Consider the following 26,783-nt stretch of genomic DNA (forward strand, 5'->3'; position numbering starts at 1 on the left):
CACATAGTGCCTCTAACCTGTATCTCCAAGTTTAGAGAAGACATTGAAGAGTAACATTCTAAATCACCTGTTACACATATTGCCTATGTACTATACATGTGTGATAAATGACATTTATTACGGGCTACATAGTTTTGGGGTGTTTGTTCCATGCCACATATTGTCTGATGGTAACATTCAAAGCAGTGTGACAAGTTATCCCCAACCCCATTTACAAAGGTTAAATACTATGCCCAGGGCCATCTGAGTCAGAAGTAGCAGAGCTGGGATTTGACCTGGGATGCACGTTTGTGGACACCGTGTCCCGAGGAAGGAGACTATTGAGTGGCAACACCACTCAGAGGCAAGAGCCTTTCCCAGGGAGCTGCTTCCCGTGGGGCCAAGCTAGATGCTTAGCCAGCGGGGCGGGGGAGTCTGGATTGGTAACATTTTCAGACCAGCTCATGGGTCTGTAGGCTGGAGGGTCAGACTTCCATCGACAAGGCACACACACTGCCTGACCTTGAATCCTGGGTCCACTGCTTCTCAGCTCAGCCAAATCCCAGCTCACAGGTCAAGGGCCACCCAGCACCTGCAGGACTGCGGAGCTCCCCCGAAGCACTGAATCTCTCAGCACCCGCCACCCTCTCAGCAGCTCCATGAGACAGTCACGAGCTCAGCCCCACCCTACAGAAGAGGACACTGGGATAGAGAGACTCAAACTCAGCATGTGGGTTGCAGCCATCGGCTCCTGAGAGTTGAGCTGTGGCTGTGGTGGGCAGTGTGGGCATGAGGATGACACCCCACCTTAGGCACTTGGCTCCAGGTGTCTGCCTCTCTCAGGCTTGGCCAGGAAATTAAAAAGGTTAATGCCCTAGGAGGCAACCTTCACTCAAAAGGGGTCTGGAGCCAAGGCGCTCCCACAAAGATCATTCCTGGGGTATCCTGCAGCAACCTTGACAATGCACCCCAAAGTGGCCTTTTCCCTTCCCTGTCCCTCAACCCTGCTTCCTGGCAGCAACTCCTACACCAGAGTCCTTGCCTCAGGCTCTGCATTTAGGGACCCTGTCTATAGCCGTTGCCCAAGGCGCTGCCACTGTGCACTCGGCACAGGCTCGGAGGCCATGTCCTTCGTCCTCCACAGCTCAATGTGTCCCCAGCCAGGATTCACCGTGCTCAGGCCACTGAGAAGCCCAGTACTATTACTCAACTTTGTCCTTCACTGGCTTTAGGCCAATCAATGCCGCCTGTCTGAGTGTAATCCTAAATAATGATATGGGTGAAATCGTAGGTATGATGTTTTTGTAATGTCCATTAAAATAAGTACCTAATTATTAACAACAACAAAAAAAAGGCATGAACCACCTAACATCAGGCTGCACATCCCTAAAAGTGGCCCTGGAAACCCTGCTCTGGCTTGTGCTGTGCATTCCTGCAGCTCTGCCTGACCCGCTCTCCCCTCCAGATAGTGAGCACAGCAGGGGCGGTGGCCCACCTCAGTAGCTGCCATATCGCCAGCACCACACCTGGCCAGGGCAGGCAGGAGAGAACAGGAGGACTGGGCGTTGCAGGGAGGAGGAACAGGGCCTGTGGTGGTGGAGGTGGCGGAATTCCTGGTATTCTCAGGGATGTGCTCGAGCCACACAGCCACTCTGCTGGCCTCGTTCACCCTTTAACTCATCCAAACTTGGCAGAGAAAATCTCAGCTTTCCCTAGATTTTTTATGTTTTGGGCTCTAGAAAAACTGCCATCTCAGGCTACATGCTGTGACTGAGCTATTGGGCTTCACGATTTACTGAAGCTCACCCCAGCCCCATCCAGAGTTGTCAGGAGATTAAAGCACCTTGTCGAACCTGGGGAAAGGTCCAGGGCACAGGACTGCAGCCACCTGGCCCAGGACCACGTTGAGAAGGAGAAGCTCCATGTTGTACTGGCCAGCTTCTCGGGTGCCCAGAGGCAGCTGTGGCCAGAGGCATTCCAGGTGGGAGGCAGGGCAGCTGAAGTCCCCTCCCTCTGTTTGCTGATCCTGAACAACCACTGCCCCTCGCACTGCAGCCCATCTGTGCCTACACTCCTAGAGAGTTAAAAATCATTGTCGTCATTATCATAAACAGCATTCTCTGAGCACTTACTATATGCCAGGCATTTTACAAATTTATATTATTTATTTACTTACATTATTGGTCATTGGTGTTTAATGCATTTAAACCACACAGATTCCTTTCACAAGACCCATTTTACAGATCAGGAAACTATGGCTCAAGAGGGCTAAAGGAGACCTTTTGGGACTATCCAGCTAACAATCCATTGTACTGATGGGAATACTGAGGCCCCTGAGGTCTGAGGGAGAGTCTTGACTAAGGCAGGATCCAGCAAAGCCAGGAAGATCTAGCCCATGAAATGTTGATTCCATGGATTTACGGGGACCTCCCCCAGGATGAGGCAGGGAGGACACCACCAACAGGGAGCAGCCTGTCACCAGGCTCCTGTGCATAGCACACGGGGCACTTCATGTGCCCACCCTCATAGGTGAGTCTATGATGGAAAGATGCCACCCAGCTCTGGCACACTACATCCCTGAGTGTGGGGCTAGGCCCACCACCTGCCATGGGCAGCTCCACTGTCTCCAGCTTGTCACCAGTTCCCCCCAGTGCCTGACACACAGAAGGCCTCAGTGTTTCAGCCGGGGTATTCATCAGTGCTGGGTGTGGGACCACACAAGGTGCTTGATAGCCGTGGTATGAACCACAGCGAGCTACACACACCCTCCTCGTCCACTCTGCCCTGTAGCTAAACAGCTCCCCTTGTAACTCTCCATCTCCTTCCAAGAATGTTATCACAGCTTCCTCACAGACACTCTTAGTTTAGAACTGCCTGGAGACAACTCTAGTAATCCCTGAATTTCTGGGTCCCTGGGAGCCCCATGAGGTTCCTGAAAATAACTACCTGTTTGCTGACTTACTGACTGACTGAATGAATGAATGAATGGCAGGGTACATTTCAGGTCCCAGCCTACGGGAAGCACATGGTAACTATGGCATAAATAAATGAATAAAAGGGTGAAATATTAAAGTCCAGGCCTACATCTAAAGAAGGTGCTTGATAGCTGTGGTATGAATGCGAGAACTGAGGAAATGAATGAATGAATGAATGATAGGGTTAACCACAAAGAAGAGCAAGGAGCCACCGAGGGGCCCTGAAGGTGGAGGCCTAGGAACCTCGGGGGTGGAGTCTCCAGCCGGAAGCCTGAGTTTATGAGTCTGACCACTCTCCTACTGTCTGGACCGGCAGAGCCGGTGCCGTGTCACCAAGGCCCCTGGGGGCTCCTTGCATTATGGCAGAATGAAATTATTCCAGTCTTCAGAACAGCCTGAATTTGTCATTCTTTTATTTAAAAGAACCTCTTAGAGTCAGAGAGAGAGCAAGGGCACCGGGTGGGCGGTGCAATAGATGAAGGCGGAAGTGGCAGCTCACTGCCCCAGCCTCAGCCTGAATCCCTGGAAAATGGCATAAAACAAAGGGGTGGGGGAGTCTGTTTATTCAGACCAGAGTAGAACAAATGGATACATTTAATAAGATACTAGGCTGAGAGTCCACGCTCTTAAAGATACAGACTCAGCAACAGGATTTGGAGTATGTGAGGGACCTGCGTCTCTTCTGGGGAAAACCCTCCAAGTGGAGCCCGCTCTCCACACAACACGCCAGAGGGTCAGGCCGCATGAGTGTGAGTGTGTCTGTGTCTGTGCATGTGTGTTTCTTCCCCACCAGGAACCCCCCAAAACTCACCAGAAACCTTCTTCTTTACTAACCAGTAACCATGAGCCAGGGCTCCCTTCCACAAGGACCAACTCCATCAAGCAGCCCCCCTAATAAGTCTTTCTGGGAGGAACTCAGGCCAGCCAAGTACAAGAGGACATTGCCCCCTTCCCACTCTGGCTTCTCTATTTCTGCCCAATGAACCAACAATAAAAAGTGAGCAGGTCCCATTCATCCTGGGAAACTCCTTCCTCCATTCATCCCAGCATTATCACACATCCTCAGATTACTTACAGAGCGCCTACTCTGTGCCAGGTATGGGGACAGCGAACACACCCAGCCAAGCCCCGTCCCATGGAGGCTGTGATCCAGGGGCACTGGCATTGTGTCCAGGAAGGCTCGGTAGCCAGAGAGCCTGGGTGCAACTCCACCACTGAGCAGCCATGTGGACTAGGATACATCAGGAACCTCAATAAGCCTCAGCAATGTGAGAAATGGGCAGAGCACACCTTCTGCCTCCCTGAGTGATGGTGAGGATTAAATCCTACAATTCAAGTTAAGCACGATGGCCCAGCGCCTGGCACACTGGAAATATTCAATGAACACTGTAGGTGGTTTCCAGGGCCGCAGTGGCAAGAGGCAAGAGCGGGGCCCCTGGTTCACAAGACCCCCACCCGTGGTGAACTACACCCCCGCTCCCACTTACCTGTCCCATTAGCAACCCCAATCCCACACCTCCTCATATCACTCCTGCCAATGCCATGTGACAGAGAAAGCTGACCCCACTATCTGAACATTGAGCCCATCACAGAGCCCAGACTCGGAAAGGCCCTGGAGAGATCCAGCCTTTCCCTCTGCAATCAGGTTTGGTTCCTTCCAGGGAAGGGGACTTCATTCCCTTCTAGGCTCCCTTAGCAGGCAAGACCATGATCTCATCATGAGCCCCAAGGGAGGGCTTGCTGACCACCCTTAGGGACAGGAATAACAGGACTCTGATTCCAATCATACTCCAAGAAGAAAGACAGTGAGTCACCTATGAGGTGGCAGCCATTTTTTAAAATGACATTGCAATTTACATTCATGCATCTATTTTTTGCCAGCCCTGTTTGAAGTTCTGGGGACAGGTATGAGCAAACCGAGCCCTTGCCCTCAGACAGTGTACAGTGGAGTGAGAGGAGACTCAATCTTCCTGCTGAATAAAGAATAAATCAATACACAGAAAGTCAGGGGGTGCTATAAAAATGTGGAGAAGGGGAAAGTGGGGTGCTACACTGGACAGATGATAAGGTCACACCTCAGTTGACACCAGAAGCAAGCAAGAAAGCAGGCTGAGGCAGGGTCTGGAGGAAGAGCATCCCAGGCAGGGGACCAGCAGGTGCAAACACCCAAAAGCCAAGGCATGCAAACTTGGGTGCACTCTCCAAGATGCCAACATGGGGCTCAGCATGAAGCCATGTGTCCTGCTTTCTAAGATCACAAGCCAAGCTACAGCCCCAAAACCCACAAGGACTCAAACTCCAACCCCAGTATTGACTCACTGTGTGACCTGATGCTGGTCTCTCAACCTCTCTGGTCTTGGATTTGGCCACAGTTAATGGGGCCGAGCATCCTCCAAGCAGACGCTGACAGGGAAAGGAGGCCCCTGGGATCCCCGCAAGCCTGCTCCTCTATGCCACACGCAGCCCCCAGTCCCCTCTACCCCATTGCACCATTCTCACGCCCGCGCCAGCAACACCACGCAGGATTGGTACTCCTGCCAAAATAGCTATTAACCCAGTAGCCAATAATAACACGTTATCCTATCAATTTGCTTCTGAAACACTGTGTAATTGCAGAACCCAAGTTTGCCATCTCGGTAGCTTGGTTACGACATAAACAGACAGAAACTCATCAGTCCCTCCCCGAAGAGAACAAGTGGCTGCCCACGAGAAACTCTTGCTTCCCACTGAGTACCCCACCCGCCAGCAAGGCCCCATGGCAGCCACTAGGAATGACAGTCTAGCATGCAGTGATCCAGAGACTGGCCTCAAGGTCCTGCTGACATGATGCCTCTGCGATTGGAGACAGGACCAATGCCCAGGCTGTGATGGCTTTGTGGTTGGCAAGGCTGGGCCTAGAAGCCAGCAGGGACGGCTGCTTCCTCCTGGCCAGCAGCGTAGGAAGTGAGACAGAAGGTGAGGGCGCAGGAGGGTGTCAGCAGAGTGAGCAAGTGCTCAGGGACACACCAGCCCAAAGGGCACAGTGACCACCAGGGGGGCAATCCAGGATCCCTCACACTCCTGGGCACAGGCAGCCACAGTAGGACACAAAGGGAAAAGCACCAGACCTAAACAGACATCAGGGTGCCCCCTGGGGCCACCTCACCCTCGGGCCACAGGGGTGACACCCCAGGGATCAGAGCCTCCTTAGCAGCTGGTCCCTTGCTGCTCCTCACTTGTTCCAGGAAAGCAGTTTCCTTCCTTCTGGATTTGATTCCACTCTGAGCAAACAGTCTACTCCCCAACGAGCAGAGCCGGGAGCCTCTAATGGGACTCCTGGCGTGCCTGTGCAGACACTAGCCTGCTTTATTCATCCCTGCCCCCAAGCTGGGCCACCCCCTCATCAGCGCCCACCCCACACTTACCTCTCCCCTTACTCACCAGGGTGTGCCAAGGCCAGCAGGCTGCTGCCCAGAGGGCTGGGGCCTGAGCCCTAGTTCTCAGCGCCTGGCGGCAGTGCAGGCAAGGGCCAGAGAGGTGCTTCCCACCGGCCCACTGGTGATCTCAGCCATGGGACGCATCCCTGCCCCGCCTCGGCTGGGAAGGACGGGCTGAGGGTGTGCTGCTCCCGCCGTGGCGCTTGGCGGAGGATCCAGCTAGTGGGGAGAGGAAGGGCCTTGGGGAAGGAAAAGGGGGTGGGAAAAGGAGCAGATGGGGAAGAGAGGACAGAGGAGGCCCAGGGCTCAGGCCACACAGCCAGATGTTGACCCAGTCGAGGACCCCAGGGCCCCAGGGTGACCAGGAAGTGCTGACTCCCCCTGCCAGCTCTGAGATTCTCCAGAGACAAACAGCCTGGGGTCGGCACCACCCCAAAACCTGGCTCTGGGGTGGGGGTTAAAGGGAAGATAACAGAGAGATGACAAAAGGCCTCTCATACGCTGCCCCTGCCAGGACAGGGTGGGGGGACAGTGCCTGGGAGGCCCCTGGGTGGGGTGGGTGGGGAGCCATCTGCAGGGAGCAGCTCTCAGCAGATAGAAACCAGGCCTGGACACTGTCCTGGCCACAGCTGAGCACACAGCTTCAGTGAAAACCCGTTGCTCACCCAAAGGTGCCCCAACCCGAGTGAGAGGTGACCACACAGTGAAGGAACCGTGAGGGACCGGGCAACTTAGGCAAAATCAGGGTAGCAAGTGGCAGCAGCCACATAATCCCTCCTCTTCCTAAGCACCCCTCATGGTTGGCACATTACACTCCCAGGGCCCTCTTGCCCACAAATGCTGTAAAAAGCTGACGACTCACGGCACAGTTTTCTTCCCTTGGTTCCCAGCAGAAAGGGACTGGGGTGGGGGACAGTGGTGGGACTGGCAGGGTTGGGTGTGAGCCCAGGGTGGGTCCTGACATCAAGAGCTTGGTGTGTAGGGGTGTTCGGTAAGCACAGCTGTCACTGGCTCACATTTTCAGTCATTCACCAGGAGTCAGATCATTCACTCACATATCCAGAATTCACCAGGAGTCCGAGGTGCTTCTGTAAGCAAGCACTTTGGTGTTGGTACAGGAGGGCAACCACATGGGCAGCTCTTCCCTGTGGAATACACAGCACAGTGAGGGGGACTGATGTCCCACGTGGTGCAGTGTTTGCTATGACAGAGGAAGTCTGGGACTGCCGTAGAACACAGGTGAGGGGCGGGCGCCAGAAGGCCCCTGGAGACAGCAACCTTCCGGCTAAGACCAGCAGGATGAATGGGCACTAGCCCAATAAGGGAAGCAAGGGGTGGAGACAGAGCTCCAAGCAGAGGACCAGTGGGAGCAAAGGCCAGAAAGGGAGCTAAAGTCTTTGACGGTTCCCAGTAAGCCGCCACCAGCTCCTCAAACTCAGCCATGGGTGAGGTCCAACCCTGGCAGCTCTGCCCCCAGCTCCCAAGTACAGGGAGCGCCCCCCGCCACCTCTACAGCTGATCCCACAGAGCTGTAGTCAAGCCCTCTCTTTCCTGGCTGAAGTTCGGGTTAAAAATGTTTCCATCTGCTTATTTTTAAGGGGGGATGGGAAGAGAGAAGGGAGACCTGAAGGTCTTTTTATTTTCAGAAAAAAAGAAAATTAATAAATAAATAGAGCCTCAAGAAAAGGGCATGGAAAGGTCTCTGCATCTGTAACCACTGAACAAATTAAAATTAGCTCATTTAATCAGCTCCTAATGGCCTGGCTGTCCCGAGTGGGCCCCAGAACACAGCAAACTTCACAGCCCAAACGTGCAGGCCAATGTCAGTTTATCCTACAACAAAGGGATTTTCTAAACACTGTGATCAAAATGCAGCAAAGGCCGGGGTTGCTGGTGAGACAGACGTGGCCCCCCAGATCCTGGCCAGCCCCCGCCTCCCAGCTTCGTCTCTTTGAATGGAATTGTTCTTCTGGCTTTTGTTCTAATTATCTAAACATGTGTGTGACTCTGTTCCACAAAGCGTGTTTTCACCAGCAGAAGAGGTAATTCCAGCCCCCACCATACGTTCTGGGGCCCCTCTCCTGAGCCTGGGACCCTCAGTTCCTCCCCATTTCCCACCATCACACATGTACAATCACATGTAAGACATGCGGCCACCTGCACGCGTTGCACTTACATGCTCGTCCAGTCACATACACACACAGCTCTATATGCCTGGCCATCTTCCACAGCTCCATGCACATGGCTGTGTGCACAGTTACGTACACGCAGTTACTTACATGTTCTACACACATAGTTATGCAGATGCACAGTCCTATACACATAATCACATTTTTATACACACAGTTACATGCACGCACACTCACACATGGAGCTACACACCACCGCACACAGGCACATGTGCACACCATGCACATGGCTCCCTCCGCCAGCTCCTGTGTAACAGCTGGAGGTGGGGAAGGCCCCACTCACCGGACCCCCAGGGAGGGCCACTGTGTGCACACCTGAGGCCCAGGCTGGTAGCAAGGACTCTTATTTCCCTGGAGTAGTTTCTCTACGCAACTTGCCACCTGGGCTAAGTCATTAGGGCATTGGCGGGGGGTTGGGGGGGTCACAAAGAAAAGAATAGAGTGGGGGAGCCCAATGCTGGGGTATATAGTAGCCACTGGCTGCTCCCAGGCCCAGCAGTGAGGCAAGAAGTCTGGCCCCATTGCCAACACTGAGCTCAACTGCCCCACCACAGCCTCCAAACCAGCCCCTGCTACTCTGCAAGCAGGCCCAGAGTCGCTCTCAGCCCACAGGGAAATGAGCCCAGGGGCTCTGGGTGACATCCCAGCCACACCTTTCACCACCACCGAGCCTTCCTTACCTGCACCATGGGAAACGGTAGCAGCCCCCAGCTCAGAGGCACTTAGAGTGCATGGAAACTGCCCAGAACTGAGCACAGCGGGTACGGTGTGCTGCTGGACTCAGAAGCATGGGCACGCCAGGCTGGGACAGGGCCATCAGGCAGCAGTCGGTGACAAGCAGCCAAGATCTTCAGCTTTTCACCCAGCCCTAAGCCCCAGAGTGAGGAAGAGGAGGGTTTTCTAAAAGCCAGTGAGAGAAATTAAACAGTGTATAAAGAGTAACTAACCAGGACGATGGGAAGCCTCCAGAAGGATTCTGACCCGGAGTCAGAACACATTTTCTGAAGACCTACTCCATGTGGTACTTACAGCACGCCCTGGAGGAAGACAGTTGTTATCTGCACATCACAGCAAAGGACACTGAGGCTTAGAGAAGTGAGGAGGCTGGGCTGGCAGCACGGGCAGCAGACAACAGCTGCCACAAATGTGCAAACAAGTCTGCTTGGTGTGGAGCTGCAGGCCTCTGCCCTGCCCAGGGCTGGGGTGGGCTGGGTGGAGCTGGCTGCTGATTCCTGGGACTGCAAGAGCCCACAGCACCTGACCCACACCCAGCACTTCTCCAAAAAGTCCTCGACCACTCGTACCCCCTGCTAAGGAGAAGGTGTGCGAGGACCTCTTCCCATTCCAGAGACTCGAAAACAGAGGCCAGGTCTAGAGTCCTCCCAGAACAAGACTCCTACGCTCTCCACCTGTAGCTCCTGCTGGGTTCTGTCACTTGAGCAGCATTGTCTAGACCTCAGGGAATGTTCAGAGAAGGGGCCGGACGAGGGTTCCCCAGGCAGGTCCCACTGGACCTGGGTTGGTGGAAGCTGTGCCCAGTCCTGTTTAGGAATCCCCTTAAATAGGGGATCTCCATTTGATTGGCAGGGTCCAGGGTAATCCTTGGCACCCCTGGAGGCCAGCAAAGACACAGGTAGGTGGCAGAAGGGTCAGAGCCACCTGACACCACCTCCATACAGGGAGTGGAACTGGAGAAGCAGCTCCTTTGCTAGCCCACTAATGCCTTCAGACCCCACATCCTGCAGTCACCCGCAGTCCCACCCCCCAAAAGCATAACTCCATCCCAGGAGGAAGGAAAGGTGGACAGTAGAGGCTAAGCACAGGTTTGAATCTTAGCTCTGTCACACATGTGCTGTGTGACCTAGGGGAAGTGATCTGCCTTCTCTGAGCACAAACCTAAGATGCCAACCACAGATGCCCCCTCCCTGACTTAGGAATGAAGTGCAAGCCTTCAGGTCAGTGTAGGCCCTTCTGCCCCCATGAGAGCCCTTAGTAAACACAGGGAATGGGGTAGGGGGAGCAAAGCATGGTCTTAAATCTCCCTCATCTCCTCCCTGGGCTTCCCTAGTGGCCCAGGCCATCACGGCCAGTGACAGGACTGACCCCTTCTTTCAGACGCAGCAGAGCTGTCCCCTGGAAGACACCTCTCAGCCATTCTTGAGCCGAGTCCAGCAGGCAGAGCACGTGGCCCAGCCAGACAGAACAGGCGTGGTACAGACCTCTTCCTTAAGGGATCTAGAGCCCCTTGGAGAGCCCCAAACTTCACTCTCTTACCATCAGAACTCAGAAGAGAGCCACAAGAAATAATAGTCAGTGGTATCAACTGCTCTTCTCCCTATACAGAGCCCAGTTGGGCTGGCAAATCAGGCACTGGCTGGGGATCTTGCCCTACTCATGTCACATAGCCCCACACAAGTCCCCTGCTGCTCTGCACCTCGGTTTCTGTTCACTGGGCTTTGCCCACTTGATAGGGTACAATAGGGGTCAGAGGACAATGGCAGCTGTGAAAACTCTCTGTACACCACCAGAGGCCCCTGCCACATGTGGGGCTACTGGAGACAACCAGACAGGGCGGGGAGGAGAGCCTGCTAGGAAAGGAGTGGAGGAAGGGCAGCCGAGATGCAGGCACGGAGGCCAGCGCTGGGCTGGGACAGCGCCCCCTCTGAAGCCCCAGAGCGCAGGCAGGGGCTGCACAGCCAGGCAGGAAGAAAACAGCCTTTCCAGAGGGAAAAGGGACCCAGCAGGTGTCAGAGATGTGGCCACCTGTGTGTCACCCAGCACACGGTGGAGGTTGGTTGATATCAGTCGTTACCAGCCCCCAAACTCAGGCCACCCGACAATAGGTGGGTGCAGAGGCCCACAGACAGCAGCCCGAAGAAACATGCATCCTTCCAAAGACAGACCACATCAGGCCCCTCGGGGTGCAGGGGCTGCCCACCGCACCCATCACCAGCGCCTGCCTCTACGTCCCTCTGCCCCATGCCATCTCCAACAAGGAAACTCCAAATCTGAGACTCAGTCTCCCCACATGCCCTGACGCCCCCTGCCCCAGGCGAAGCAATGTGCTGCCTCATCCTGAGCCGACAGAGGCTACAATTAATCGGAAGCAGGGGTTTTCTTAATTGCTGGGTTTTACAACCCAAACAAGGAGATAAAGTACAGCTGGCTGATGCCGCCGGCTTGAGGCAGACAGTTGAAGCATCCTTCCTGAGAGTGCGGGCTCTGTAAGAAGCTGGTGCGATGCGGATGGGATTATGTAGAGGCCGTCCCCTCAGGAGGCAGGCCGGGAACACTGAGGGGAGCCAGCACCTCAAAGGACACATCTTATTTGGGAGTAAAAATAAATTTTTTACTAAAGGGAGGCTCACCTCCAATTTTCCTAATTGCCTTCCTTCACCAGCTGATGAGGTCCCACACCCTGCTGCCCCATCAGAAGGTGGTGTGAAGCCAAAAGGGCTCCTGGGACCGGGAAGGCCCAGCGTCCCTCACTGGCTGTGCCTGGCCCCCTGGGGTGTGTGGGGAAAATGGTTTCAGCATGTCCCTGGCAAGGTCCCTTCAACATTAGGATGATGAACCCCTGGAAGATGATGGGGGAAGGGGGTCCCTCTGGTCCAGTTCTTGCTGGGAGCTACAGGTCTGGCAGCCACCTCTGAAACGGAGAAGAACCTGGAGCCTGAGACCCCGCAGCTAACCACAGGACCAGGCCCAGCCTTGGTCTTTCCCTGAGCTCCCAAGCACAAATTCACCTGCTACAGGGTGCCCCACCTCTTGCCAAAGAGGAATGGCATGGTGTGGGCACAGGTGTGCCCCTGCCACCCCAGGAGGACTTCCTAGCAAATGAAGGGCCCCCACCCTGCAAGGTCAGGGGGAGAGAAATACAGGAAAAGTGCTGCTAGGGAGGGGGTGTTGAGTGACAGCTCTACCTGTGTCCACTGAGCACTCACTCTGTCTCAGGCTCCCCACACACATACTATGTGCCTGGACTCGAACCCTTACCCCAAACCCTTGCAATTGGTGTGTATTCCAGAACTCAGATGTTTTCGGATTTTAGAAAGGTAATATCAACTTCTGGAATCAAACATATTGATAATTCTGCAACAAAGCACAGAGGTGTTCACCAGCATGAGCTAGGACTATAATAGCTTCACATCAGCTTGGGTCAAATTTTGCTGCTAAATGAATTACAAAAAAAAAAAAAAAAATGAGGGGGTGTTCAGATTTTCTGAAACTCAAAATTGTGGATAGGGGATTATGTTCCTATATTGTCTCTTTAATCTTCCTGGTGACTCTAGGGTAGGCACCACTGCAATTCCTGCTTCCCAGAGGAGGAAAGTGAGGCATAGAGAAACTAGGGAGTGATTTCCCCATAGTCAGTGGTGGAGTGGGATGGAAACCATGGCTGGCTCCCCACCCCCACTGTGCCCTGTAGTTGACCACAATACTGAGCTGCAGCTTAGAAAACAGCATCTGAAAATGTCCCCTGAATGTCCAGAGCCTGCCCCCACCATGAAGTGTGGTATATGGGCCAGTCCCCACCAGGAGGCACCCACTGGGAAGCCACGCAGACCCAGGGCAGCAATCCCACACCTGCCTGGGCCCTCGCCAGAGCCCAGGTGAGCAGGTGAGGCTCACCGCCCGCCCTGGTACCCAGGTAATTATTCCCCACCTGACACAGTCTGCACAGATCATTTTACTGACAACAAATATGCTAAACACATCCCCGGCCTGGAAGAAACAGTCTGCAGGTAAATGCCATTTGACAGAGGCTGTGGCTTCCAGCAGGACTTCCAGACACTGTTGGGAGGAGTAGAGAACTCATCTCTGCAAAAAGATGTTGGAACCCCACAATTCAGGTGTACCCCTGGTCACCTCCAACTTTTCTTTGTTGGCAACTTTTCCACCTGCTGAGGAAGAGTGCTTGCATGGGCAAAATCCTGATGCTTCATTACCGAATAACTACACAATTTCGTAGGCATTAAGACACTCCCACCAGCACAAGCAACGGAATTCAGCCCAGACAGGCTGCCCTGGACGGCAGGTGCTTGTTAAGAAGAACTCCAGCATTGAGCAAGCCCTCCAGCTGCAGCTGGCCTACTCTCTCAATGCTCTGATTTCTAATTAAAAATTAAAGCAAGTGCCTTTCTTCAGAAACCCAATTAGATGGGAGCATCAGGCTTATGGGCTAAAATGCATGGATGTATGCACGGACACACAGGCATTCAAGTGCACACACAGCACGCATGCACAGACATGCAAGCACACAAAGACTCGAGTGTGTGAGGCTGCACACATGCACAGACCCTTCCTCCACCTGCACTACAAATCCCAATCTGCCCACTCATCGGTTGCCACTGATGAGGCCCCACGGTGAGCACTGGGCACAGTGTATGTCCAAAAGCAGGAAACCCTAGGCCCTACCTCCATGAGTGTGTGCTCTAGAGGAGGCTGAGAAAAGTGTGCAAGGCAGGGCAGACTAAGGTGGGACCACACCAGGGCTCCCGGCAAGCCCGGAGAGCTTTCTGGCTGGGTGATCAGGAACACCATGGGATGGGGAGGCCTTGTGCTAAGTCTTAAGTTATGGAAAAATCCAAAAGGATTTTTGGATGGAGTAAGTATTATAAAGACCCCGGGCAAAAGCAAGAAAAGGTGGCCGGCAGGCTGAGAATGTTAATCATTCCAGGTGAGAGCCAGACAGGTAGAGGTAGAGACAGTGAAGTTCTACCCTGGGCACTTTTACCCTGTGTGAATTCAGCAAAAACACAGAAAAATATTACTTAAACCAAGATTTCCCTCTCTCTCCCTCTGTGAGCAGGTGCCCAGGAATGAATGTGAGATAAGAACAAAACTTTGCTGTCCCTTCCAACAGCCAGTTCCGCTGGCCTCTCCTAAAGCATGTCCCACTGTGTGCCTAAGAGACGCGCGTCTCTTGGTACACAGAATGCTCTCAGGTGAGTGGCAGCCCGGCTCACATCCTTACAAGAGCCCATTACTCTGGCCATGCACATGTGATCAGCTGCGGCTGCTACATACACAGTGCATCACCACACTTCACAAGTGTGGACAGCAACGCTCTGAAGTGGTGTCACTCTTCCAGAGTCACAAACCAGTCGTGGACAGAGCCTCCATCTGATCCAGGGCAATAGGGCTCCAGCGTCTACTTTCTGGACCACTAGACGGGAGGCAGATATGAGCGAAGCTGCATCTGAGCAGGCAGGGTCCTCAAGGTGAGATGGGACAAGGGGAAAGCACAGGCCAGGGCCCAGTGAGGAAGCCACCACAATACCCCTGGGAAGTGACGCTTGAAGGCCTTGCAACAACTGGGGCAACAGAGAAGGGGTGTGGGGAGTCTGGGGTGAGACCTGCTTCAGGAACTATAACCTATAAGCTCCCAGTGGCCAACGTCAAGGGAGGGACTTGAGTCCTAGCCCTTCCCAGTCAGAACACGCCTTCGCCCTGGCTAGAAGGAAGCTATCCCACCAAGAAGGCCCAGGAAGCCCATCCTTTCCACTACCCCATGGACAGGAAGGGGGGCAGGCACCTGAAGGGCTGCTCCCGCAGAGGGTGAGGTGCACACACCACGGTGTGTCCATCGCCCTGAGACGGTGAGCTGCCTTTCCTTGCCCACCACTGTGGGTGTTGGCAAGAGAGTACTGGAAACAAAGACAACACTTCCAGCTGGTCTAGTGACATGCTCAGTGACACTGGAGATGGCACCTTATCTCCCCGAGCCTTAGTTCCCCTCTCTGTGGACTCACTCATGGAGCAATCATGTACAGAGGACCCATCATGTGCCAGGTGCTAAGCTAGGGATAGAGAGAGGACAGTGGATCAGTCCTGAATGGCTCATGGGTCCAAAGCCCACCCTGGGTCATATGAGGGATGACATGTCCCCACTGAGATGCTGGAACCATTAACCTTTGATTAGGTCATTGTCTTGGGAATTTCAGAGCATTTAGCCACTCTCAAAATTCCCTCACTGCTGGGATAATGACCAGCATTAGGGGCTACCTGCCACCCCCTCCCACAGTGTCAATGGCCAGGACTGGGCACGTGGAAACTCACCACGCTGCTGCTGCCCCGCCCCCTCCAGCTGCCTTTGCGCCGGCTGCTGCCGCTGCTCATTTCCAGGCAAATGTTCTAGTTAATTAAAACACACCCAAGTGTTCACATGCACATGGAGCCAGGCTGCAAAATCTGTTCCACCAAATAGTAGCTCCTCTTCTCCAGCCTGGGATGGATATAGGGCAGGGGCTTCCAACGTTGATGTTATTGGCACACTCCCCCCCCACACACACACACCTATACACGAATAACCAGGCACACATGTGCATGCCTGTGTATACATGCAATCTGTAGGCACACACCTCTTTCTGCACACCCCCCACACATAACCACACATAACCTGTGCACAGGTGTGTAACACATGCACACATGCACCTGTGTGCATGTCCTGCACAGGCTCACACGCCCATAGTGCTCCCTCCTCCAGGAAGGCCTCCACAGCTACTTTGGCCCCAGCTTAGAACATCAGCTATGGTTAGTAAATGAACACTGAGGCCGAGCACAGTGACTCACACCTGTAACCTAACACTCTGGGAGGCCAAGGTGGGAGGATCACCGGAGGTCAGAAGTTCCAGACCAGCCTGAGCAAGAGCAAGAGCAAGACCCCGTCTCCACTAAAAATAGAAAAACGAAGCAGGCACTGTGGTGGCTCCTGTAGTCCCAGCTACTGGGGAGGCTGAGGCAAGAGGATCGCTTGAGCCCAAGAGTTTGAGGTTGCTGTGGGCTATGATGCCACAGCACTCTACCCAGGGAGAGAGAGTGGGACTTTGTCGCAAAAAAGAAAAAAAAAAAAAGAAAAGAAAGCCCATGTACTGGATGAGGGAATGAACGAATAAATAAATGAATGAATCGATGAATAATACAAAGAGCAAATGAGAACAGCCCAGCTCTGGCCCATTTTGTGTCATCACAGAGTGAATTCCCCAGAGGCTGGGAAGGACAGGTGGGTGGGAGGACAACTTCCTGTCCTTCCACCTACACTGTGGAGGTCTGCTGGGCACTCACGGACACACATCCACGTGCCAAGTGTGTGCACCATGTGTGTACCTGTGCCCTGGGTTGGAAAGTCCACATTTCTAGATCTGGACATTCATGACAGCCAAGAATGGCTGGCAAGAGAGGACGTGGCCACTCAAGAGGCTGGCAAGAGAGGGCGTGGCCACTCAGGCTAGGAGACAGAACCAATCACCTCAAGGCCAGGTGTGGTGACTCACACCTGTAATCCCAGCACTTAGGAGGCCAAGGCAGGTGGATTGCCTGAGCTCACAGGTTCCAGACCAGCCTGAGCCAGAGCAAGATTTCATGTCTAAAAAAATAGCCGGGCATTGTAACTGGCATCTATGGTCCCAGGTACTCCGGAGGCTGAGGCAAGAGAATCACTTGAGCTCAAGAGTCTGAGGTTGCTATGAGCTGTGACGCCAAGGCACTCTACCAAGGGTGGCAAAGTAAGACTCTGTCTCAAAAAGAAAGAAAGAAAGAAAGAAAAATAGCAATCAGTCACCTCCAATGGGATCCCCCTCCCAGCGGGGAGGCAGGGAGGTGTCTGGCAGTCCACCAGACTTCATGACATTCTGGGCCTAAGACAGCCAGGAAAGGGATGATCCTTCCCTAGCAAGCACATCCAGCACACTCCCAACCTGCCAATGTCACCTTGCTAGGGGACCTGCAGACGATCGCATTCTTGACAAGGACGAGACATTCATAGGAAAATGTCAGCCACTTGGAACCCTGGATGGGGCACGGCTAGGAATTCCGTCTGTGGACAGCAGTGCATTCCCAATTTTACAAACACAGGGTCTGTAAGTTTGATCTGTGAATTTGTATGTAAGTTAGAACAGGTACATTTACCCACTACTTTTAATAGCCTCTGTTCATAAGTGCAAGTCAGATGTTTGTAACAAGGAGACTCACCATAATAGCCTCCGTTTGTTAAGTGCAAGTTGTTCATAAGTCGTATGTTTGTAACTCAGGGACTACCTGTACATGGACAACTGGCTTCCCAAGCCGTGTCAGGGGCTGGTGGCGCTCCCTGCAGACAGGAGGAGGTGTGGCAGGGGTGTTTGGAAAGGGGTGGGGATGGGGAACCTGGCGCCATCTGAGTCACCCCCTCAAAATGTGGCGCTGCACCAGCAGCCCTGGCATCACCTGGGAGCTTTATGGAAATGCCGGATTTCAGGCTCTGCCAAGACCCCAGAAGGAGAAGCTAGATTTTACACATTCTTTCAGCAGTTGTGTCCAGAATGAAAAGAAAAGCAGTTTTCAGACAGGGACTGTGTTGTTAGGATGCAAAGCCTTAAGTTATTTGGACCTGAATGCTTTAACAATGGTAGCTATTTCTTTTGGCTTAATAGGCACCATGAAAAAGTTAGTTTTCTCCCTCTCTTTACCCTCTACACTGGGGACAACCTTGAGCTAGTGGTTCATGAGACGTCCCACACATGCTAACTATTGCTGTGTTTGCCCTTGAAAATTTCAAATACCTAACAGAGGCCCCGTGGGTTAGCTGTGGCCCTGGGGTGCTGTGGCACTTAGTTTGGGGACCAATCTCAATTATATATATATTGAATGAACGAATGAACAAATGAGAAGCATTAAGAGGCTCCAACAATATACAAAATCAATTCTCACTCCATACACATGTTCAGAAATGCCTGGGACTGCTGGCCCACGCACACCAGCCCTGGCTACCCCCAGCCCGTTCTGTCTCCCTGGGCCCATCTTCCTCACAGTGCCTGGGCAAGGGCCACCTGTCGAAACACAGCCTGCGAGCCAGACAGGCCTTCACAGCTCAAGGCCAGTGGGGAGAGAGGATTGCCTGAGAAATGCTCGTGCCCCTCCTGTGCCCCTCAGCCCTACGTACCCCAGGGCCCCTCCAGCAAGGACACAGAAAAGCCTTCCCCCCTTCCCCCAACTTTGAGAACTGGGGTTCCAGCCTCAGTGAGAAAGCAGCTGTGGGTGGCTTGATACAAGTCCCAGGAGGAGAGGAAGTGAGCTGTGAAGGGTGGATGTGAGGGAAACGGCTGAACACCAAAGGCATCCTTTACCCTGAGCCCTGGCTCCAGCTGCTCTAGTTTGGGGAAAGTAAAATCCATCCACATCCAGAATGAGCCACTCCCGAGTTAAGCGGAAAATGAAACATGGGCTCACTTCTGGCACCCTTCTTCTCCCTTGGCAGGACAGCTTGGGTCACACAGGGCTTTTAGGAGCAAAGAACGAGGAAAAAAACTAGTGTGCATTAACTGTCAAGTCCACATCAGCCACAGACTTCACAGAGTGGGGGGTGGAGGGGCAGGTTTACAAACCCTGGCGCTGGAGTATGGACTGTGGAGTAAATGAAAGGTGTGCTCTGCAAAGCGCAGGCTAATGAGACCTCAGGCCAGACCGGTTCACCACTATGTCAGGGACTTCAACGTGGCAGCTCCCTGGCCCAAACCGCCAGTGAGGGCAGCTCTTCGGCACCTAGCTTCGGTCACCACCCCTAAGCACCTGCCCGGGGGCCCTGGAGCTGGTGAAGAAGGAACGCTGAGTTTCCTGGCCTTGGCACACTATGATTTTCTGTGCCTAACACAGACCCCCAGCATTCCTGCACACTCCCCAGTGTCCCCATCCCTGCCCCTCTCCTCTTTTGCTCTCTGCACCCCCATCCCTCCTCCACCCGCCACCCTGTTTCTCCTCCTCTATTTCCCACCCTGTCCCCCACAATCTTCCCCCTTGGGAGTCTTTGCTTGGTACTTTTCCTTCCCCCTCCCTCACAGGGCCTGTCCTACCCACTGCCCCACTCCTCCAACCCCTCCCTCAGCCACACGGAGGACAAGGTGGCCTGGGCCTGCTGTGAGCTCCAGGATGGACAAGCACCCATTCCTCCTGCTCAGAAAAAGGGATGGGCAAGAAGGACTGGCCCTGCAAGAACTCAGGGCTGTCTGACTCTCCCCATCCATACTGCCAGCACCAGTGTCTGGAGCGAGGATGGGGCTGAGAAGTTTCTCATCTCCCTCTACAGCAACTACCCTGGTCTCGGCTCCCAGGAGGGGTGCTGCATCTGGCCAGAACAGAACCTCTGACAGATGGGATGTCACCCCAAGCATGGCAGGAGGGCCTGTGGATGGGAAGAGAGGACAGAGGGAGGCTTGCAGGGTTGCCGAGCCCATGGAGACAGTGGGGCCAGTCATGCAGTCTCAAACACAGTCCCTGCTGTGGTCGTGGCAGACTACGTAACCTCTCTGAGCCTCAGTTTCCTCATCTATAAAACGGGAATGATGGTCACAATTCCCACCTCACAGGGATGTTGTGATGACAAAATGGAATGTTGCATATCATGAGCACTCTATAAACAGCAAATATTTTATCATGGTAACAATTAAAACATATGTGTGGGCTGGGTGAGATGGCTCAAGCCTATAATCCTAATACTCTGGGAGGCCGAAGCAAGTGGATCTCTTGAGCTCAATAGTTGGAGACCAACCTCAGCAGGAGCAAGACCCCATCTCCACTAAAAACATGGGGGGGGGGGGAACTAGCCAGGCATTGTGGCAGACACCTGTAGTCCCAGCTACTTGAGAGGCTAAAGCAAGAGAATTACATGAACCCACGAGTTTGAGGCTGCTGTCAGCTATAATGCCACAGCACTCTACCCTGGGAGACACAATGAAACTGTCCAAAAAAAAAAAAAAAATCCTTAGTGCTATGTGCTGGGGGCCCTGAGTGAGTGTCATGACATCAAGAGTGGACATCTTAGGAGATCCCCTACCATGACCAGCCCAGAGCCGCACCCCACCGGGCATCCATGTCAGGCAAGCTGGGGGAGCTTTCCCACCTGCCCGTGGCCCTGACAAGGAAGGGCCCTTCTCTAGAACTGCCATGCCTAGAGGAGTAGGGACAAACCCAGGCCATCTACCTGTACTCTACACCAACTGTAATCTTTTGGACAGATGGCAGAGGGATGCCTGGTATTGGCCACCAACTTTGTCACCTGACCTTTCACTCAACAAATAGTGGCTGATCCTGGGTGCTACCAAAGCAGTGACTGAGACAGAATTGGCCCTCAACGGGCTTAACATCTCATGCAGAGGATAGGCACTAATCAGAAAATTACACCAGACAATTGTAAAACCACTACTAGGTAAGAGCTACAAAGAAAAACTCAACATGCTTACATTTGCATATTTAATGTGAGTACAGCCTTATAGTTCTAGCCTTAGTATATTCCTAGTATATTTGCAATACCAAATTTTGTAATGTGAGAGGTAGAAGGGATCAACCTCCATGTTTAGACAGAGAGATGACACTCAGGGGACAAAGGTCCAGATTCACTCGTAGCCACTTAGTGGTAACCCAGGGCTAGAACTCAGCTTTCCTGGTTATAAAACGAAAAAGGCTCCTTCTTCTCAACCACATGGCACATTAGGAACAGTCTCCCGGGGGTCCAGCATCCAAAAGAAAGTGGGGGAAGAAGAGTCTCCTGTGAAAGAGCACTGTGCCAGGCCTGACGCTGAGCAGCTCATCCGAACCCCAACTAGGAATTCACAGAGCAGCAGCTGTGGGGACCTCAGACCATGGAGGCAGGTCAGACTCACTGGGCAGCAGAAGGTATGCGACCCACTCAAATGCAGACAGAGACCAAGAGAAAAGATAGGAACAGGGAAACAGGGTGTTTGGGTAACAAGTGTGTGGTTTCAGATTCATCTTCACCCAGGCTGTAAAACCGTAATAGCACAGCCAGGTGTATCAGGGATGGCTGGATTCTCAAATTGCTCTGGGGAAAAATAAAGGGACATTTATAAACACCATGAGGACAGCCATGCCATTAATTAGCCCAGAAGGTGGATAGAGGGAGAAACAGGACGAGGTGAGTGGCACACCCCTTCCACTGCCTGCCAGACAAGGCGGTGTCTCTCCTCACCTCCTGCTTTGGGACACAGGTACAGAAAAGGGGAGCTGAGCCCCCCAAGGCACTGGTCAGGATGTCCCAAGGCATCAGGATCCTTCACCCCAAGCAGCGAAATCTAGGAGAGGTACCCCGGCCCAACGGCAGAACCAAGTTCATGAAGGGTGTGGAGCCCTCCTGGGAGCTCCATCTCCCCAGACACTCCTCTACCCAGAAGTCCCCCTGGCAACGTGAGCTGCACAGCTCCTCCCATCAGGCCAGGAAACACCCCTCCCCCTGCCCCACCCCCAGATGCAAAGGCAGAGCTGCCAAAAGTGGTGGGCAAAAAATGAAGGGGTCCCAGCAGGCGTCCAGGTGGGGAGAGTGAGGGCTGGCCGCCAGGCCACGCACACACACAGGGTAGGGCAGATTTGTGAGCAGTCTGGACGGCAAGTGAAAATATACAGCCCTCTCGTGTCAGCCCAGAAAGGCAGGGGTGTGCAAGCCTTCAACACTGGCTGCTGACGGTCCCTGACTGCAGAGGCCCAGCCAGGCTAGCCATGAGGATTTACAAGGGAGTCGGGAAGGAGCATGGGACAGGTCATCTGCAGCTGGGGCCGCAATGAGTGGGCATCAGGCAGCCCAGCCAGGTACGAAAGCTCAGGTCCCAGCACATGGGCCTCCTCTCCAGAAGGCAGCAGCCACCAAGCTCTCAGTGCCAGGAGCCAGGGAAAGAGGCAGCCCAGGGCAAAATCTTCAATGCTCAAGTAGCACCAGAGCCCAACATGTTTTAACCACTCTGTGGCCTCATGGAGCAGGTCTCCTCCACAGACACTAATTGGGCACCTACTGTATGCCAGGCATAGGCAAGATGGGCTCTCCTGGGGACAGAGCAGGGGAGGTCCCTGTCCACACGCAGCGTGGGTTCTCATGGAGACTGAGCAGCAACCAGGTCCCACCTCTGGCCTCGCTCCCCACCATCCTCGTGGTCCCAGCATAGCGAGAAGAGGGGAAAGGTTTCTTCACCTCCAACCCTATTCTTCCCCCAGACCTCCCCACTTCCGTTCACCTCAATACCCAAGCCAGGAACCCAGGGGTCTTCCTGGCACCTCATACTCCTTGCCCCAATATTTAATCCATGCCAATTCCTGTTGATGTGGCCACCTAGGATGGCTCTCCCACAGTCCTCTGCTCTCCATCATCTCAGCTTCCCCACCAGCACACATCCCACCTCTTCTGGGCAGCAAGACCCCCCATACCCCTCATCAGAGACTAAATGCCCCCTCCATACACACCCCTGATTCGTCATGCTTCCCAATCCTGCCGGCCATAGGTCCCCCCACCTTGCCATCAGCCTCCTGTCTTGGGGTCTCTGAACCCTCCCTGTGATCCCACACAATTTTCCTCATTTTCAGCATCAATTCTTCAGAGAAGCCTTTGCTGCTTCTCTCACACTCTTCCTTGCAGACACTTATATGCCAAACAACAGATGTAGTCACAGGATGGTTTGTTGACTTTCCTCTGCCCGGGGCTGGGAGCTCCACCAGGGTACAGCGCAGGCCTGTGCCGCTACACAGGATGGCTAGCACCCAGCACAGCACCTGGTATACAACAGGCAGCCAGCAGATAATGAATTCAGTCCCTGAAAATCCTGCCACTTGAGCCTGGGGTGGGTAGGCAGGAAGGCCAGCCTCAAAGACCTCCTCAGCACTGCCCTGGACACAAGGCAGTTCTCCTGGGAGCTGAGTCCCCCACAGAGGGAGGACGGGACCACGTCCTCATGAACACCAGGCCCAGTGAGGTGATGGGAGGCTTCAGGCATCACGTGTAAAAGTTTTTCAGCCCAGGGGAATGTGCCAACACCCCTGTGGCCAACTCAGGACAGGCCACCCCTGAGCCATGTGGCCCCTTCCTGGTGTGCTATGACTTCGCCCAGCTTGAGGCCTGCCTGGCTGGCCACATGCTCAGCCCAGCCTGGCCCCCCTGCTGCAGCACCCAAGGCCAGCCAAGTGCAGCACATGGTTAAGGCCAAGCTTGCTAGGTGGGCAGGTGGTGGGGAAGCTGCAGGGCACAGGCCTCGCTGACGCTCGCCATCCTGCCCACCCCAGGATCTATTCATGAGGTGTCCCTGAGGACCAGCTATGGCTCAACACCTCACCCGTCTACCTCTACTACTATACCAAGGTCAGCAGCGGAGTGTCGTGTCCAGGGACATAGTCATGACTCTGCTGGCCTCAGGCGTGGCCCTGGAGAACCAGATAGAGTTGAGGGCAGCAGGGAAGGCAGGTGGCCTTAAGCCCTGGCCCAAGGCTTCACCTCCATTGACCCCTGCCCTGCCCCTAGGCCACCCTGTAGAAGTTCCTGGACCACACCAAGGCGGGGGGGGGGGGGGGTCCCACCTGTGGTGTATCTAAGTCCATGTGTAACTGTGCGTGTATAACACTGTGTAACTATGTTGCAAAGCATACAGGACACTGGTCAAGGCCCTCCCACCACGCTGGGGCAGCACCCCCGGCTCTGGTCAGCCCCTCTCCCCGCCTCACCCAGGCCTTCCTGCCTCTCAGCCTTTGCCATCCCTGCCCTGCCTGAGAAAGACCTTGCCCTTCTCATTTCTCTAAGCACGTTCCCATAAAGACTCAAACGTCTGTCTTCTCTTGGAAATCTAGAAGTTTGGGCATCACGGGGCACATCCTCCAGCCAGGCAGCCAGGGACAGGACGTGAAAAGCAGTGTGTGACCTCGACGCGCCCATCACGCCTGTGCCCAGGCTTCCAGAGCCCGCCTGCAGGGCCTGTCACAATCAGAGCTGGCAGTCCCTGCGTCAGCCTTGCACATCCTCATCCCAGCCCAGACCTCAGGCCTCTTACCATGCAGAAGGCCTCACTTCCTCATCTCTGCCACCCAGTGTCTCCTGCTGGAAGGGAAGACTCCAAGGGAATGCGGACACTCCCGACGGAGACAACCCTCCACGCCTGCCACCTCCCCCTGTCTGGCCAAGAGCCTCAATTTCTCCTCAGCTACCTGAGTTACCAGTTCATATACCACCTCCTGTGCCTTACCCCTTATAGTTTATTAAAATCCACTAATAAACAGCGCGCAGGCCTCCCACGGCGCCACCAGGAAAAACCCGGCCGTGCAGGGGTGGGGGCCTTCCCCGGCTGCTCTCTTTCTCTCTCAGCACATTTTCCAGCACATTTTTCGCCATAAGGGAACAATTAGGAAAAACTCCCTCCAGGTTATATTTAGAAAGGGTGGGGGGGGAAGCCTCCTCTACCAATTTTCATTCAGTGGTACAGGACTGCCTGTCCCCACCTACCCCCAGGCCAGCACGGCAAGGCGGGCGACTGTCTCTCCCCACACACGGGTGAAAACCAAGCCCAGCTTCTGCCCAGCCCTGATTATGCCTGCGTTTAAAAATAAGATGTGAAAGATGCATTATGTAAGACCTGTAGCACTCTCCTGCCCACCTCCGACTCTGGAATCAAAGATCATCATTTCTGCCATCAAAAAAGAATGAAAGGAAGGCAGGAACAATGAAAATAGCCGCCCAACATGAGCCAGATCAAAGACGTGGGCACAGAAAATGAGGAGCCAGGGGGGCCTTTAATTACTGCCTGCTTCCTCCGAGTCATGTGGCGAGAGGGGAGAAGGAAAGTTTTGAAGGCCACCAGGTTCCGTCCTGCTGTGGCTCCCGTTTCCACCGCCAGCACCAGTTCCCGACAAACTCGCGCCTTTCATTTCCCTCCCTTTTTTCCCTCCTTTTCCTCTGCCCCCCGCACGCGAGACAGGACTCCCAGACTCCCCAGTGTTTGCCATCCAGCAGCAAAGAGAGCTCAGAGGGGCTCCTCAGGGACCCCAAGGAGAAACACAGATGCACCTGGCAAGGCCACAGTGGGCTCCAGTAGAGACCTGGGGACCTGTGTGGGAGCTCATGCAGCAGACCACAGCGACTTTTTTTTTTTTTTTTGCATGTCTCCCTGGTTGAGAGACGGGGGGAAAAAACTTCAAATTCACATTGGGCAAGGCTCCGTGGGGCAGCAGATCAAACCTGAGGACCGGCTGTTTGAGCTCAGCGGCAGAAAAAAGGATTGCCCAGGGACTGAGCTTAAGTAGAAGCTGGATTAAACTTCAAACGCAAACTCCTCCTTTTTCTACACAGCCAACAGTCACGGCTAATATTGCAATATGGACTCTAAAAATGCATTACAAACAACTTACTCTGGACCCGGACTTGGGTCTTTTGTACCAAGAGGAGGAGCGAGAGGGAGCATTTTAACAGAAACGGTACCTGGGAGTCCACCCTCTTGCCTGGCAGAGGGAAGTCCACAAGGGTCTGGGCCAGGGAGGCCAGCCAGAGCCCCACACCAGGTGGGCTGGATGCCTCCCAGGAGGCCGAATGAGCCTAGGTCTTCCCAAGGTAGGAGATGCCAGGTGTATTTTATAAGAAACATCAGGCCAAAGTGACCAAAATGAGATATATTAAAAATGTTTAATGATTTAAGGCTGAGCGCCGAGGTTCACACCTGTAATCCTAGCAGTCTGGGAGGCCACGGAGGGGGGACTGCTTGAACACAGAAGTTCAAGACCAGCCTGAATAAGAGCAAGACCCCATTTCTACTAAAACTAGCTGGGTGTGTGGCACATACCTGTAGTCCCAGCTACTGGGGAGGCTGAGGCTTGAAGGACACTTGAGCCCAAGAGTTTGAGGTTGCTGTGACTTATGACACCACAGCACTCTACCCAGGGAGACACAGTGAGACTCTGTCTCAAAAAATAATAAAATAAAATAAAATGTCTAATGATTCAAACAATTAAAGCACTCAGGCTCTTGAAAGATATTTACAAACAATAGAGTATAACTGTGTTACTCATGTGATAAACAAGAGACTCATTTGAAAGAAAAACTTACAAATTCCCAAGGCCAGCAGACAGTGAGGGTCTTGGGGAGCAGAAGACAAATTTGAAGCTATAGGATTTTCTTCTTCCAGCACTTCAGAGTTGCCCTGTGGCTAGTGTCCCATCTATTTGGGAATGACCACCCTAGTGTCCAGTCCACAGAGGCTCCTGAGCAAGTGGCTGTCCCCTAGATGAGCCTAGGGCTAAACTGGGACTAGCCTGCTATTACCAGCTCTGGGGCCAGCATGCCAGGCCCCTCACGAGATCCTGGAGGGGCCACCTGTGCCAAAGTGAGGATTTGGAGGTTTGGGGATAAGATGAGTGGGATTCATTCCCACTGAAGGGTTTTTATTTGTGTGACTCATCAATGTGGTCGCTTAGGACATGGGCCTAAGATGGGGTTG

The 26,783-nt window shown here is 53.7% G+C and overlaps 1 protein-coding gene across 10 annotated transcripts in view; it reads right to left on the reverse strand.

Annotated features, from left to right (window-relative positions):
* The window catches only part of ZNF423 (zinc finger protein 423), a 318,249-nt gene that overhangs the window by 153,659 nt on the left and 137,807 nt on the right, over nt 1-26,783 (reverse strand). Inside the window, exon 1 of one of the 10 annotated variants that reach the window (XM_053582130.1) lies at nt 6,375-6,424. The exons of the other annotated variants lie outside the window; for them this stretch is intronic. The gene's annotated coding sequence lies outside the window, so the exon portion shown is untranslated. Of the gene's footprint in view, nt 1-6,374; nt 6,425-26,783 lie in introns of those variants that run through there. 10 annotated transcript variants of the gene reach the window in all.

Source organism: Nycticebus coucang, chromosome 2 (assembly GCF_027406575.1).
Source record: "Nycticebus coucang isolate mNycCou1 chromosome 2, mNycCou1.pri, whole genome shotgun sequence".
In the NCBI taxonomy this organism is placed as follows: domain Eukaryota; kingdom Metazoa; phylum Chordata; class Mammalia; order Primates; family Lorisidae; genus Nycticebus; species Nycticebus coucang.